Source organism: Polypterus senegalus, chromosome 10, assembly GCF_016835505.1.
Source record: "Polypterus senegalus isolate Bchr_013 chromosome 10, ASM1683550v1, whole genome shotgun sequence".
Taxonomy (NCBI): domain Eukaryota; kingdom Metazoa; phylum Chordata; class Cladistia; order Polypteriformes; family Polypteridae; genus Polypterus; species Polypterus senegalus.
In genome coordinates, this window is record NC_053163.1 from 2,209,210 (window position 1) to 2,225,824 (window position 16,615).

General features: G+C 43.5%; 1 pseudogene; it reads right to left on the reverse strand.

The window, feature by feature from the left end:
• The window catches only part of LOC120536458, a 38,472-nt pseudogene extending 23,756 nt beyond the window's left edge, over positions 1-14,716 (reverse strand).
• Positions 14,717-16,615: the final 1,899 nt, after the last annotated feature.

The window sequence follows — 16,615 nt, forward strand, 5'->3', positions numbered from 1 at the left end:
TTCCTTAATAATGTCCATATCCAACATCCATTGCACCTCCAGTTCCACTTCACCGATTACTCCGGGGTCGTGCGCAATCAGCGAGGTCTGGCCTGGTGACTCGCTCACTACTTCGGGGATGGCCCGGATTGCCTGGGTTATCTCCTGCCGCTGTAGGGATGTCACCTCGTCACCGAGGTTAAGGGCAGACGTGCTTGTGAATAGGGAGAGGGATCTACGTGTGTCGGGAGACTCCTCCCTATCCTTCCAGGGTTTTAATAAATTAACGTGGTAGATCCTCTCACTCAGCCGACGATTAGGCTGTTTAACCAAATAATCGACAAGCCCCTTTCTTTCCTTAACCTCGTATGGTCCCTGCCAGTGAGCTAGTAACTTAGAATGGGAGGTCGGAACGAGCACCAGCACAATCGGAACTTCGGGAGGACGGAGTTGCGATTGTAACACTGGGCCTGAGCTGCCTGCGCACGAGTCACGTGATCCTTTAGGAGCGGCCTGATTTTAGCGAGCCTGTCGCGCAGTTGCGCCACATACTCCAATATATTGGAGGAGGGAAGGGCCTCAGACTCCCAGCCCTCTTTTAGCATGTCCAAAATTTCTCGGGGTAGTCGCCCATACAACAACCCAAAGGGGAGAAGCCCGTAGAGGCCTGGGGTACTTTCCGGTAGGCAAAAAGCACGAGCGATAGGCCCAGTTCCTGCCATCGGCGTTGACTACCTTGCGGAACATCTGTTTAAGTGTCTGATTAAAACGCTCTTCCAGCCCGTCTGTTTTCGGGTGATAGACAGACGTCTTCAGGTGCTTCAATCGGAGTAATTTGGTGACCTCCCTGGACGTATCCGAGGTGAAGGGTGTACCCTGGTCCGTGAAGACTTCTTTGGGTATACCCACTCTAGAAAATAAGTTGACTAATTTCTGTGCGATGTTTTTTGTGTTAGCGGAGCGCAGGGGAACCGCCTCTGGGTATCGGGTAGCGAAGTCCACCATGACCAGTATGTACTTATGGCCACGGTTTGAGGGTTCCAGGGGTCCTACTAAGTCTACCCCTATTCTGTCAAAGGGAATATCTATCAGGGGTATAGGGACGAGAGGAGCGCGGTCCCTCCTAGGAATCTGGCGAATCTGACATTCCGGACAGGATTGGCAGAAACGCTGGACCTCCTCGTTGATCCCGGGCCAGTAAAAGCGGAGTTTTATCCTTTTTTCGGCCCGAGGTGGGCACCTAGGAGGTGAGAGTGAGCTAGTTTCATGTACCTTCCGGCGGGAGGTATGCTTCACCTCGCCCTCGTGGGTCGCCACCCGATACAGCAGACCATTTTCAAGTACAAAAAAGGGCTCGCGTGGTATGGATCTGTCAGCTTGTGAGCTGCCTGGAAGAACAACCGCATTCCGGGCAAACCTTAGGGAATTGTCATTTCACTGCTCCCTCTTAAATGAGGCAGGCGTGGACCGAAATTGATGGTCCAAGTTGCTCAGGGGGTCTTGTGAGCTGGTCAGTGGAAGTGTTCCCTGGCTCGTCCCTTCTCCGGCGGATACTTTCGGGTCAGGGTCTGTCGCCGGGGAAGCGTCCCCCGATGTGTCTGCGCCATTAGGGCCTGCCCCAGAGCACGGCATGGAGACCGCGGGAAGGGTGCCTCGCCCCCTCATAGCCAGACCCAGTGAGGCTCTGGGAGCGGTGTTTGTCTTACTGCATTTTTTGTGTGACCAGTCTTGTCCTAAAATCACTGGATAGGGGGTTCGGGTAACACTGCGACCATCAACTTAGACAATTCACCCTTCCAGGTGATGTAGCACTGTGCGGAACGATACGACTTGGTCTCCCCATGCACACAAGTGACTTGCAAATGTTGCTTAAGCCACTGTCGCGGTAATACATAACGGCGAGCGACAATGCTTATGTTGCTGCCGGAGTCAAACAGAGCCACCACTGAATGCCCATTCAATAACACCACTCTCATGTTCGGACTCGCCAAGGGATGCGACGGAGTACAGTACCTCTCTGCGGTGGCCCAGAGGCAGTCCATTAGCTCTGTGGCTGTGTTCAGGGGACAGGTCGGCAGTAGGTGGCCGGTCTCACCGCACTTGTAACAGCGTGTGGAGGCCGGCTGCGCGTCGAGATGGCTCGGGGGTGGCCGCCCGTCCCTGTCGGTTCCCACAAGCTTGCCTTTCTGACCCCCGGCTCGGAAAACCGCAAGCTGACGTTCCAGGACTTCCAGGAGTCCTGGCATGTCCTTATAAGGGTGGCGCCGGACCTGCTGGGCGAGGGAGCTAGGCATGGCATTAACCAGGCCCTCACAGGCCACCTGCTCTACGACATTCCGGGCTTGGGGACCCTCGGGCCTTAGCCAACGCCCCATTTTTCCCCAGAAGTCGAAGGCCTGTGCTCTTGCCAGCTTCTCTGGGTCGAATTGCCAGCTCCGGCATTCACTCGCCATGCTGGCCCGGCGTGATGCCGTAGTGCGCCAGGATTTCATGTTTTAGAAAGTTGTAACTTGCAGCCTCCTCCTCAGGGAGATCGTAGTAAGCCCGCTGCGCAGGTCCCTTCAGGTGTACTCCAGAATGGACGCCCACTCGGACCGCTGCCACTCGTTCCGGGTGGCTGTCCTTTCAAATATGCCCAAGTATGACTCAATGTCGTCCGCTTCCGTCATCAGCACTAGAGGCGGAGGCGTTGGTCGAGGTGGGTCGGGCTTTACTCTCTGGGCTTCTGCCAACCTGGCCTTCATTGCCTCCAACTCCTGGGTGGTAGCGGCTTGCGCTTGCTGCAGGGACAGGATCTGGGCATTCATCCCCTGCAGCAATGTGTTGAGGTCCTATCCTTCAGTCATATTTCTCGGAGCAGTATCCTGCCGACTACGCCACTGTAAAAGATGCAAAAGGAGACAGCAAAAAGGTTTGGGGTTTCTGGCCCCGTATGCTGTAAAATTCTCCACAGTCAGTAAACAAAACAAAGGTCAAATACATAAACAAAAAGTTGCTCATATGCACAACGCCGAAGATGGCGTCGGCGGCCATTTTATGTAGGAGGAGCAGGAAGTGGAAGAATGCTGGGAAGGAACCGTGAGGGAAGATGGGATTGATGACGTCAGGAACAATGGCGGAGGAAGGGCGGAAGTAACGTGCAGAGGAAAAACGAGGCCTATGGTGGCAGAGCGTCTTTTTTTATGAAAGAAAGCAAAGGAGAAAGGTTAGTACCCTGCCACTCCCTGCCGGTGAACGTCTTCCGAAGCGTGTTAAGGTCTCCTACTCGCACGTGTGTGACAATACTATTGGATATATTATTAAGTAGAAGAAGAGTGCAGAAGATTAACAAATGGAAATAATCTGTTATACCATGGTGAAGAACTTTAACTTCTATTGCATTGCTGCGAGAAAAAGAATTGATTGATGTTAATTATCAGTCTTCCCTTTGACAATATCAGTAATTAGTTAAATATTTGGTATAACTCCTACGTTATTTTCCTTACCTTTCTCTTGAGGAGGTGCTTTTTTGGCTGATAAATTTATATCAAGGTAACTGAAGAACACTTGTTTAAAAATAAACATAAGAATAATGAATATATGATATTTGTATATATATATTGACATAAAAGACTAGACGCAAGATAGTTGAGACATACAAAGAAGAGCAGGCTGATTGGTTACAGGCTATTTAGAGTTCTAATTTATCTTGGCAAAGATAAACAGTTTTACTATATAAAGTGTCTTTAAGGATGATGTCGGATGTTGTGTGGAGTTGTTGCTGTTGTTGCTTCGTGTTCAAGTTTAGGACTCTGCTTGCTCTGGAGTGCACTCTTGGTGTTTGCTATGCGGTGTGGGATATGGCTGGCCGTTCATCCCGGCCAATACCCCTAGGCTGCCAGGTGGAGCCCTTCTTGCAACATAGAGGTGCCCTGACATGGACAGTGGAGTTTTTCATCACAGCCCTACTGGATACCATGGGGACCTCCAGGGGATGCTGCAGGGAGGAGCAGGGACTGCTATTTTCCCTATAACCCGGAAGTACGTCTCAGGCACAGCGACAGAGGAAGTGACGTACTTCAGGGATGAAGAAGAAGCGATTTCACCCGACCCGTGAACTATAAAGGACTCTGGGAAATCCCAGACGGGTGAGCTGAGTTGGGAGGAAGGGAACAACATGTCTGGGAGAGGAAGATTTGTATTATTGATTATTGTGGATTTATTGTTTCTGAATATAGTGGAGTGGAGGGTGCTTTGTGCACATTATCTATACTAATAAAAGGCAAAGCCCTCACTCACTGACTCGTCACTAATTCTCCAACTTCCCGTGTAGGTAGAAGGCTGAAATTTGGCAGGCTCATTCCTTACAGCTTACTTACAAAAGTTGGGCAGGTTTCATTTCGAAATTCTACGCGTAATGGTCATAACTGGAGCATATTTTTGTCCATATACTGTAATAGACTGCAGCTCGATAGCCGTGGGAGGTGGAGTTTCGTATTAAAGCATTTAACCAATCACATTTCAGCCATCATTTGTTGCCAGGCAGAGAGGCCTTCACAATCCGTTCTGCAGGCCCTCTAACACAGAATAAATGTTGATTAACCTGTTTCTTCAACCAATCAGATTTTGAGTTGGTGTCAGTAGGGCCCTGTAGCAGGTGTACAGCAACGTCACGGTATTCAGACCCATTGATTGGATAGAAGCCGATATGAGGAACACTGAACGCACCGCAAATGCTCCGAGCGAAAGATCGTCGTGCGCACTACGGCCAACTCCATGGCAGGATTCTGGACAATATTATTTGCCAGACACAGACCAGATTTCAAGACCACGAAAACCTGATGTTTGTCATGCTCCTCGAGCCCCAGAAGTTTCGGGAATACAAGAAAAATTTCACGCATTCAGCCTTCTCCAGTTTAACACAAGAGCCATGGAACGCTTTTTGATCTGTCTCGGCTAAAAACAGAACTGACTGTAATGTATGCCATGGATGATTTTGTAGGAAAATCTCCCACTGATCTCCTTGACTTCCTTCATCAGAAAAATCTGAATGAGAGCATGGGGCAGCTGTTCACATTGGTATATTTAACGGTGACCATTCCCGTGTACACTGCTTCTGTCGAGCGGACATTTTCAGCTCTAAAACGAATTCAAACTTATGCCAGAAATAGACAGGGCAGGTTTGACTTTCAGCATTAGCTTCGACTGCGATAGAAAGGGACGTTTTCATGGAACTGAAGCGCACGGATAATCTGTATGACAGAGTAATTGAACTGTTTTTGAGGAAAGAGAGGAGGATGGATTTTGTTTACAAATAATCCGAATTTTTGGTGAATAAAATGTTGCGATTTTCCTAAATAATATTGCAAGTTTATGAGTTATTATTGATGTTTTTTGTGTGTGTCGTGGCTGTGGCTGCAGTAGAAAGGAACTTGTTCACCCCGGTTTGTCTATTCAATAAAAGCATTTATTGTGGCTACATGAGTTATTTATATATATATATAGATATCCATCCCGATCTACATACTGTCAAATATACGAACCACACACTGTGGTGCAATACGAGCGGCTTTGCCTCTAGCGCTGATGTCCGAGGTTCGATTCCAGAGAGGGGGTGCAGTGAGTGTGTACGCCTGATGGGCCCAGAATTAGGGCGAAGCACGTGCCACGTACTGTTTGCATTATTTGACAGTAAAACTATTTCAATATATTCAATATACATATATCAGCGCTTCCCGATTCATTTTACCCTCGCACCCCTTGGTTTGGGAAGAAGTATGAAAAAATATGAGGTTAACGCAGAAAAACAGATCACCAATCAAAGCTTTATGAATAATAGATATTTTATTCGCCATCAATAATTCTTTTGGTAAAGCCTTACTCAGTGTGAGCCTCCTTCCATTTTCTAATGTTTTCGCGACTGCCCATTATTAAATGAACGGTAAAAAAGAGCAAAGCGAGGATCACTTATTGAGGCAGGCAGTCGACAGCTCAATAGCTCGCAGGCTCGATGTGGTGCGCGTCAAGTCGATCTAAATTGCGCAATCAGATTCGAAAAAATATATCTTTTCAAGTTCTATTTGGATATAAGTAGGTTCTATTTAGTCGACAGAAATATGTTTGGTAGGAATGTAAGTTGAATTTAGTCTTTAAATTTCTATGGTGAAGAAAAATGTATGCAATGATGACTAAATTTAACTTACATTCCTACCAAACATATTTCTGTCGACTAAATAAAAATGACTTATATTTAAAATTTAAATACAACTTGAACAGATATGATAGTTCATTATACCCACGCAGCACTAAGTGCACGTAAGATTAGGAGTCATCCGTTTTAACAAGCAGCGTATTGCACTGATATGAAATAGCCTGCCCATTGAATTATTTAGGAATGGATAGATAAATTAAGATTTTGTACAAATGGTTTTCATTTTTCTTCCTCGATGGATTCTGGCACCCCTAGCAACAGCTGCTCGCACCCAAAAGGGGGTATATATATATATACAGTATATATAATATATATATTATATATATAATATATATATACACACATATATATATATATATATATCACAGCAACACTCATAACAGTGACAAAACAATTACATTGACAATTATGTTACATTATTTTCAAAATGTTTCCTTTTCTTTTTCATTACTTCTTTAACACACTACTTCTCCGCTGCGAAGCGTGGGAATCTTGCTAGTTGTAATAATAAATTTAATTACTGGACTTTTATGTGGTGTCTGGTGTCTGATCTGAGGGTTCAAGTGGACGACAGCACCCCCTATCTGTCACAGTGGTGTAGCCGGCAGGATTCTCTGGCCATTAGTTTGGCAGAGGATCTGGTAAAAAATTTCTGTGGACAGAAACCCCAAGAAGACAGTGTCACAACACACACACAGAAAAATCGCCAAAACCCACCTTTACCAAGTCCGTAATGGGTAAAAAAAAGACAAAACAGAGTTCCAGCACCAGCAGAGGTCTAGGGCTCAACCTTGCCTGTGCTCAAGACGAGCCATGGAGCGGCTACGCATTTCGGGAGAAGCATCCGGAAGAAGACGACTGCTACAAGGTATGTGCCGGGAGCGAACTTGAAAACCTTTTCAAAATAACGCATTTTGTCCTGTGCTCATACCTCGTGGAGAAGCATCTGGAGGCTCTGCGGGAGGCAGGAGATGCTCCCGAAGATGGTGGTGCGCTCTCGTTCGAGCCGGTGAGAAACACAAAGGACTTCTTCATATCGGGTGCCAGCGACGGACACGTGACCCACCTCGAAGGATTATGGGAAAGACGATGTCCGTGTCCAGCTGCTTACGGCTTTGCCCAGGAAAAAACGGACTTGGATGATCCGAAGGGGAAGGGGGAGGCGAGCGAAGCACCGCTCACTCCGCGAGAAGGTAAGGAGGGCCAGGAAATGGCTAGTCAGTCTGCCGGCAAATTAATAAAAGCAGATTGCAATCCGCCAAAGATGGTGACCCGGTCCTAAGCCAAAGAGAACTCCAGTTCCCAGAAGGCTTCGCGTAACGCAACCGAGCACATGCCTGAATTGGTCATGCTCATTGGCTCCCGGCCGGAAGGTATTCTGAATGATGGCTTAAGCCTCCCTCCGGCCGAATTAAATAAAATAGACGTGCACGAGCTGGAGAAATTGCTTCAGCCTGTGCACAGTTTCTTACAGGTTGTGCAGACAATCCAGAAGATCGTTGCAGACTTGGGAGCAGCTGGATGGCGCTGCTTCCCGGAACAATCCAATCCTGAAGACACTGACGCCGGTCGTATTTAAATCAAAAGGGGTTCAAACAGTGAAGGATCTCTCTCTGCTAATAGAGAGACTCAGACTGTAAATAAACCCCAGATTAAACAGGAGATCCCAAAAGAGAAACGGGGGTCTCCTAACAAACTAGAAAATAGAGCTGAAAGCTCAGAGGCGGCGGTAGGACCCTCCTCAGAGGATAAAGGGGCGGAGCCAGAGTCTCCCAAGTGCTTCCAGTCTCTTAGAGGGATACAAATAGGGGGGCGGCGGCTATGCTATGAATGCCTCTGGCCAGGCCACGTATGGTGAAGTTGTCCTCGGAGGACAGGGGATAAGAAATCTTATTTATGTCATTTTCCCACTAGGTTCTCCCAGGAGTATTCATGAAGGAAGACGTCCCTCGTGGGGCTGGCTTCCTCAAACCATGGTTCTTCGTTGGGGGGACTGATGGAGTACTGTCGGATATATCTCCCTGCACAGTCTCAAGGGCATGGAGGAGATTCTAGGAGACAAGCAGTTACTCTAGGAGAGCTGGATAGGGCCATAGAAGGTCCATAACCCATCAGCAGGACCAGTATCTGCTCCTTTGGGCAAGGAGGAACAGGATGAGCACTGCCAGAGCCCTACAAAATGACCTCCAGCAGGCCACTGGTGTGAATGTCTCTGACCAAACAACCAGAAAGACTTCATGAGGGTGACCCAAGGACCCCATGTCCTCTAATGGGCCCTGAGCTCACTGCCCAGCAGCATGCAGCTCGATTGGCATTCGCCATAGAATACCAGAATTGGCAGATGCACCACTGGTGCCCTGTGCTTTTTACAGATGAGAGCAGGTTCACCCTGAGCACGTGACAGAAGTGAAAGGGTCTGGAGAAGCCATGGAGAACATTATGCTGCCTGTAACATCATTCAGCATGAGCAGTTTGGTGGTGGGTTAATGATTGTCTGGGGAGGCATATCCATGGAGGGTCACACAGACCGCTACAGGCTTGACAAAGGCACCTTGGCTGCCATTAGGTATCAGGATGAAATCCTTGGACCCATTGTCAGACCCTATGCGGGTACAGTGGCTCCTGGTGCACGACAATTCATGGCCTCACGTGGTGAGAGTATGCAGGCAGTTCCTGGAGGATGAAGGAATTGATACCATTGACTGGCCACCACACTTTCCTGACCTAAATCCAATAGAACACCTCTGGGACATTATGTTTTGGTCCATCCAATGCCACCAGGTTGCACCTCAGACTGTCCAGGAGCTCAGTGATGCCCTGGTCCAGATCTGGGAGGAGATCCCCCACAACACCATCTGCCATCTCATTAGAAGCATGCACCGATGTTGTCAGGCATGTATACAAGAACACAGGGGCCATACAAAGTGCTGCGTACAATTTTGAGTTGCTGCAATTAAATATTGGCAAAATGGACTAGCCTGCCACATAATTTTTTCACTCTGATTTTTGGGGCGTCTTTGAATTCAGGGCTCTGTAGGTTGATCATTTTCATTTCCATCAAACGATGTGGCATCCTTTCGTTCCTAACACATTACCCAGTCTATATCAGTATAGATATCCAGGAGGATTTCTTTTTCCCATTGAGATCTGATGGGTTTTCAAAGTGTTCCTTTCATTTTTTTGAGCAGTTTATTTAGCTTGTCTACAGCAGCCATGGCATGAGCTGCTCAATTTGTTAAAACTAAAATACAATTTATTTAGTGTCTTAATGCTTTGAAGCACAAGGCACATCTCTCTATTAATATGACATGTATTGTGTTAATAGAAACAGCAAGACATGCAAAGCAGCATACATCATGGCCAATACGAATTAGCAAAAACTAAATCCATGTCATTAAATTGGCTTTCGAAAGCAATCCATAAGTGAAATCATACATGCTATAAACTTTAATGGGACATTAAAGAATGTAATGCTGTCTCAACTTCAAATTTATTGAACACAGATAGCATCAACCCAATTAATTTTCTAATTCTGGATTTGCACACAGGTGTAAGTAATAATGAAGTCTGATCACTCGTGTAAGAAGCCGTGAAAACAGCAAAACAAAGGTTGCTTTTGAGTATTTTGAGTTTTGAAATAAAGAATGAATGCAAACTGACAAGTTTGACTTCACACAGGAAGCTTTAAAGTTGGGGAAAACATAAAAAGGTCATCCGCAGAATGAAACCACCATGAGTTTCTGACATTTGAAATTTGATTTGGACACCTCCAATAGTGTTACACTTTAGTAATATTTTTTGAACCAGGTAATGATGCAAATAGAAATCTTACAATAGCAAATATTACAAACCGACCGGGTCGCTGACCAACTAGGTTTTAAAAGCATATTGTTACGAAAACTATTAAATTAATTAAAAAAAGATGTATGTTGTAATGCTTAACTTTTTATATTTAGCATGGATTTAAGCAGTAGTTTTCAGTTATTGGACATACTGTAAAATGTTAGAGAATAAATTGCTTTCTTTAGGTGACTAATTCAATTCTTAAATGACAATTTACAAACAGTTCTCAAAGCCGGCCTGTTCAGAGATTCACCCTTCTTGTTATTTGATGCTTTGGTGTACGTTCATTAAGAAGAGGCTCTTTATAGTTTGTGCAAGTAAATTTGTTGTGTTTTTAATTGAAAAATGAAACCTTTTTTTTTCATTAACTAAGTTTCACTTCTACATTATACTTCTGTAACTATTCATAAAATGAACAAAAAATAACTAAAATATTAAATATAAAAGAGTAAATTAAAACAAATGTATAGTAAACTGTAAACCTGAGCCACATAAACAGTTCAAAAATATGATTTATGAATAATGCCAACAAATATAAATAGAAAGGAAAGAAGACTGAAAAGAACAAAACAAATCTCCAGTTCAGATGAGTAAAGACGTACTTACTGAAAAAGCTGAGCTGTTTATCTGAAGAGCCCAAGGTGGTCAGTGCCTTACAATTTTGTGGAAAAAGCACAGAGAAGTAGAAACAGGTTTGAAGTTGATTTTCCTCTTAAAGTCATTCATGCCAAATCTCAATAGTAAAGTATGAGTTATATCCAAACTAGGATCTGATTGTGTAATTTGACATTTAAATGATTTGCTTATTGACGTAAGCAGGAGGAGAGGAGTGAGAAAACCGTATCAACGTGGGTTACCATTGTAAGGAGGCGTCATGTAGTGCTTTTAAAAGTGTGGTGCGTTCATATGAAGCCTTCATAACTCTAAATGAGTATAATCATTGAATGAAAACCTACTGTACACAATAATGAAGTTTGTTTTACTGAATCAACCTCATCCAGAGATTATTTTATATGTACAGTAATCCAAACTCTAGTTTCACTTTGGCCTCTTGGATTTTGTAATCTCTTCAAGACAGCAGGGACACATATAAATACATATAGCCCCTCAGAATGGGGTATGAAAAGGCAAACACCAAGAGTGTTAACATGGTTACACAAAATTGGGATAAGGTGAAAACCTAGTTTCTTAGACACATCAGTTTATACGCTCAAGTTTGCTTCTTGGGTTCTTCTTTGGCAAAACGCTCTGACGTCATCAAACTGTACAAAAAAGAGTGAACATCATCATCAGCCACCATGAATCCAAAAACAAGCATGAAGGCTCTTTTGTTGTGGTTTATAAATACATTGAGTCCTTCATGTGCAGTGAAGTAAATATCATCCATCTCTTTTTTACATCCTAGACTGCCAATGATTCGCTTTATGAACACTGGCCACTGCGTCACCTGATCACACTGTTTCAATACATCTATAGCAAACAGCTAAACTAAACTAACACTGGATTTACAGAGTTATAGATTTATGTTCTGGATTGCTTATAAGATACTCTTTTCTGCTTAGCTGTGTGATTAAGCCCTGCAAAGGCATACCAGTATGTCTGCTTGTTGTTGCTGAGATGAGATAATAATAACGCAGGCAATAACATAAGTAGATAGATAGATAGATAGATAGATAGATAGATAGATAGATAGATAGATAGATAGATAGATAGATAGATAGATAGATAGATAGATAGATAGATAGATAGATAGATAGATACTTTATTAATCCCAAGGGGAAATTCACAGCATTGCATTAGGTTCAATTACCCAGGCAGAATCGACAGGAAACTTATCTTGTGGACATTTCTGCCTCTTGCTGCCGAAATCGTGTGAAGCTAAGCAGGTGAAGAGAGTACAAATTCACACTTCAACATCCTTCACTGTAACCCAGTTCAGAGATAACATAAAAATATAGGTTTGTTCACAATCATCTGCGTCTCTTATCCAGGTTTCTCAGAGACCAATAACCTGCTTTCTCTATCCAGAATAAAGGTTTACATGTTATTTTAGAAACTAGGTTTCAGGTTAGAAAAGCACATGTAAATTAATTCAATTTAAATTTAATTTAAGAAATGAATAATGTTGTTAGAAGAAAAAAAAAAATACAATGTAGCTTATAGTTAGTTAGCCCAGAAATTGTTAGTCTCCAGTGAAAACTGGTGCATTGCATGATACACCATGTGGTTTTGCAGTTGTTTCCAAGGACTATAGTGACTTAGCCAACCCAGTAAACTGAGTGAAAGATGACATTTGGAGGTGAGTCGGATTTGTCTTGCAGCTGACTGTGAACCAAAACTGAGCATATCTTTAGCACAACGCCAGCCATGCAGATCATCTTGTACCCACTTCTCATGGTGTGCTCTATGGGAACAAAGGAGCCATTTGTTTTGGGCTGCACCACTTGCCAGCTTCAACCAGGCCTGCAACATTTTATTTCTGGGACTATTTTTGTTTCAGTTTTCCTTTTACCGGTATTAATGTAAAAGAGGGATTTATTTCTTATTTATTTAATTGTGTTTGCAAACAATGGCCTTATTTCTATGAACTTTTGGGTCACACATACCACAAGGAATTTAATTTTATATTTCCAAGTTATGTTTGTATGTGTCATTGATACTTAATGTAAGTATTATTGATATAATGTATATTTATATATTAGTGAAAAATAGTTTATACATTTAAACTGATCATTTCGGTAATGGTGTGTTTTTGATAGTAAGACATACTGAATAAGAGGTGAACAGAGCTCTACCTCGATCTATCTATCTATCTATCTATCTATCTATCTATCTATCTATCTATCTATCTATCTATCATCTATATATAGTGCCTTTCACTCTATCTATCTATCTATCTATCTATCTATCTATCTATCTATCTATCTATCTATCTATCTATCTATCTATCATATAGTGCCTTTCACATCTATCTATCTATCTATCTATCTATCTATCTATCTATCTATCTATCTATCATATAGTGCCTTTCACATCTATCTATCTATCTATCTATCTATCTATCTATCTATCTATCTATCTATCTATCTATCTATCTATCTATCTATCTAGTGTGTTTCTAAGGTGTTAGTAAATGTGGTTAAATTTTAAATGTATTGTGTTATTTAGTCCAAGAAAAAGAAGGATTAAATTAAAGTGCTGAGGACTATTTAGGCTAAGTATTTACAAACGAACACTGGTCAGCACATTCAGTAAATGCCAAGAGAGCAATAGTGGTGATACATCTTGTCATTTAAACTCCTGATGTCTGCCAATGACATTACCCTGACCAGCCTGATTACAGAATGGGTGAGATGTCTTATTAGATGGATATAGATTGGCAGGCCAGTTAGCTTGTTCTCAGTAATCTGGATCTAAATACACTAAAAAGGATGGAAATAGTAGTGGGTTTCAGGACCCACACACTGCATCCTAAACCCCTGGTTATAAATGATGACACTATTTGTATTATCATTAGATGAGTGCAGCTCACCAAGTTTGTTATTGAATTGGTCTGCCTTTTGTGCCTTCGGATTTCTCATGCAGAGAAAGGTGCACACACACACACACACACACACACACACACACACACAGCATATCCTGCTGTCATCTTCCATAGGACTAATGCACATGTATTCCAGTATTTCCCGCATTGCCGTGCACGTTCTCTGCCTTCATTTCCATTGGTTGTCCTCAGGTGTGTACCTATCAATTGTGTGTGTGTGTCACGTGACTGTACTGGGAGGGTCATCAAAAACCGCATCAAAGTCTTTGTATGCGAGCGAACTTGGCTAATAAACGGGATTCTGACTGTAAAGAGAGCGCGAATGCTTAGTTTATGAAGCTTTAAATTCACCACTAGGTGGCGGACTTGGGCATCTAATCGGCGGAGTGAAAAAAAAACGCAACCGGCTGAACCAAAAAAGTAACAACTATATAATAATAATAATAATAATAATAATAATAATAATAATAATAATAATAATAATAATAATGGATTGTATTTATATAGCGCCTTTCCCATGCTCAAGGCGCTTATAGCTACACATGGAGACGGGAGAGAGGTTGGGAGCATGCGCTGACAACGCGTTGCCGCACCCATCACACGCCGAGCCACCTGGATTGTGACCCGAGTGCTGTGGGTGACACCACAGAACCACACTGGAACACTGTGAGTTTATTTTAAAAGTGGCTGGAGTGCCAATCCTGCCAACAACCCCCAAGTTTTCCCTATAAATTGGAGGACCCGCTTGCAGGGCTGGGTGCAGATTAACGTCTCACCCAGGACTGAGCAATTGCAGGTTAAGGGCCTCCAGAAAATTTTTAATTAAAAAAAAATTTAAAAGTTTTAATTGGACTTGTTCTTTTACTCTGTGTATCAAATTTGTGTCTGAAAGTCACCAGGTTGCCCACTCGGTCCCATCTTGACAATGTGGCACTGAATGAGGCACCATTTTATCCAATCGTTTTGATTAAACGCGTCGGCCTGGTGCCATTTCTTCGGCTTTCCTCTTTAATTTACATACCTGGTCATTGCAATCGTGATCTAAAGCCGTTTCCACACTCCTAGTCCGTTTACTTTGTTCCGAATCAGGGGCGTTTCGTCCCTTTGTGTCAATTTCCAGTCAGGTCGATTGCGTTTCACTCTGTAAACTTTCAAGCGTACCAAACATGACCATAAACAGCCAGTGGGCGTGTCGTGGGCTTCTCTCATTAAGCAGAAACATTTTTTGCCCCCGGCGGGTATTTGCGCAGTGCTGAATTCTTCATATTTGATAAAGGTAACTTGGCGCTCTGCGCTGAAGGACTCGTTTCAAACAACCGAGTGGACAACAGACGAGCAGCTCTGCTGATGGCATCCGCGGATGTGCTTCAGTTTAATGGCAGCAGACTTGTCACGTCATTTACATTTAATAATTAATAAGATGGTGCGTATTTAGCCACAGTATGAACAAAAACTCCATTTAGTTTATTTGAAATCACACATCTACTTTCTTAACTCCTGTACATATTTATTATTAACGTATATATTGGAATGCATGATTAACGTTAACTAACGTGTCAATGTCAGCGCGCGCATCCAGAGGACGCCCCATCTGCGCGTGCATGTTGTGTGTAAGATTAGGACGTTTGACCGGCGGTCTCACAGGGCAAGCTGTTCGTTTCTTGCCAACTCTGTGTGTGCTTTGATCTTTGATTGACTCACCAGTCGCGTAACACTCATCTTTTTTTTTTTTTTAACATGGTCAATTGTTGTCCAATGTCACGGGCGAAAGGCTCTGATGCTGAATCAGGTGCCGCTCGTTTTATGCAAATGGTGTTATATTTGTACCTGTCTGTGTATGTATGTATTTATTTCTTTATTGATTGAATGATTGATCTATTTTACATTTTATTGTTTATAATGTGTCATGTTAACTGTCGCCTCTTTATTCTATGAACGAGATTCCCAATTACCGACAGCAGGCGCTCATCGTGACTTCCACAGCACGTCGAATATCACACATAACGCGCAGTATTTAAATCGGTCCCATGCCGTATTACATTTAGAACTTATGCGAACTTATACACTCGGTACATTTTATTATGGTCTGCCCCAGAGTGCGATTGGCGTGTTCACTTCTACCGAAACGAACCGGACTTAAGGGAAATCACACCAGAGTTAAAACAAATAACGGATACAAATGATTTAGGCGTAAAAAATCCTTCAATTTATTCCGCAACCTAGTCTTGTCTGGATTAACTCCGTGTGAAGTTCAGTCCATCTTCAGCGATTCCATGGAGACGCGCACAAAGCCCGAGTCCTCCTCATGGACGTCCGTAGTTCGGACTCTTAAATACAGCCGGAGGCTCTGAGCATGCGCTGTTTCGAACCTGCTGGCCGCGCGCTTTCCAGTTCTAAGAATTTGCGACACACGCCCGCCGCTGCCCCGATAAAAACTCTTGGGATGTCTGATAACCAAAAGAGAAGAAGACACCCTCGCGAAAAACAAAACGAAAAAGGGCGATCCCTGACGGCCGAGACGAGCAGCTGCTCTTCAACCCTCGACGTCCCTCATCCCTCAAAAACTCACCAGGCGCTTTCATCAGGCGATATGGAGGAATATTTCGGACGGAACCGACGGTATAAATAGGCAAGGAAATCCATTTATTGTAAAATATGACAACAAATAATAACTAAGTGATAGGCGGGCATAAATACATAAATGCGTTATGAAATATAAGCATTCTTTCTTTCTTTCTTTCTTTCTTTCTTTCTTTCTTTCTTTCTTTCTTTCTGTCACCCCACACGCAACGTAAATGACGCCCTGAAATCCAAACTGTTACTTGCACTCGTCAACGTTGAGAGGGCGGGCTCTAGCGATTCCTGTGTTTTCATTGGTGAATCATCTGGAGGGCGGAGGTAAATCCTGAGCCATCAAGGACCACATTTAGGGCAAACACTTCAGACGCCTGAGAGGATGAGGACCTCAGAGTTTCTTGAGTGAAAGTGACCTCTTTGCCACCTATTGATTCTAAGATGCTTCCTGCGGGACACGTCACCAGTGATGTTACTTTGGGTCA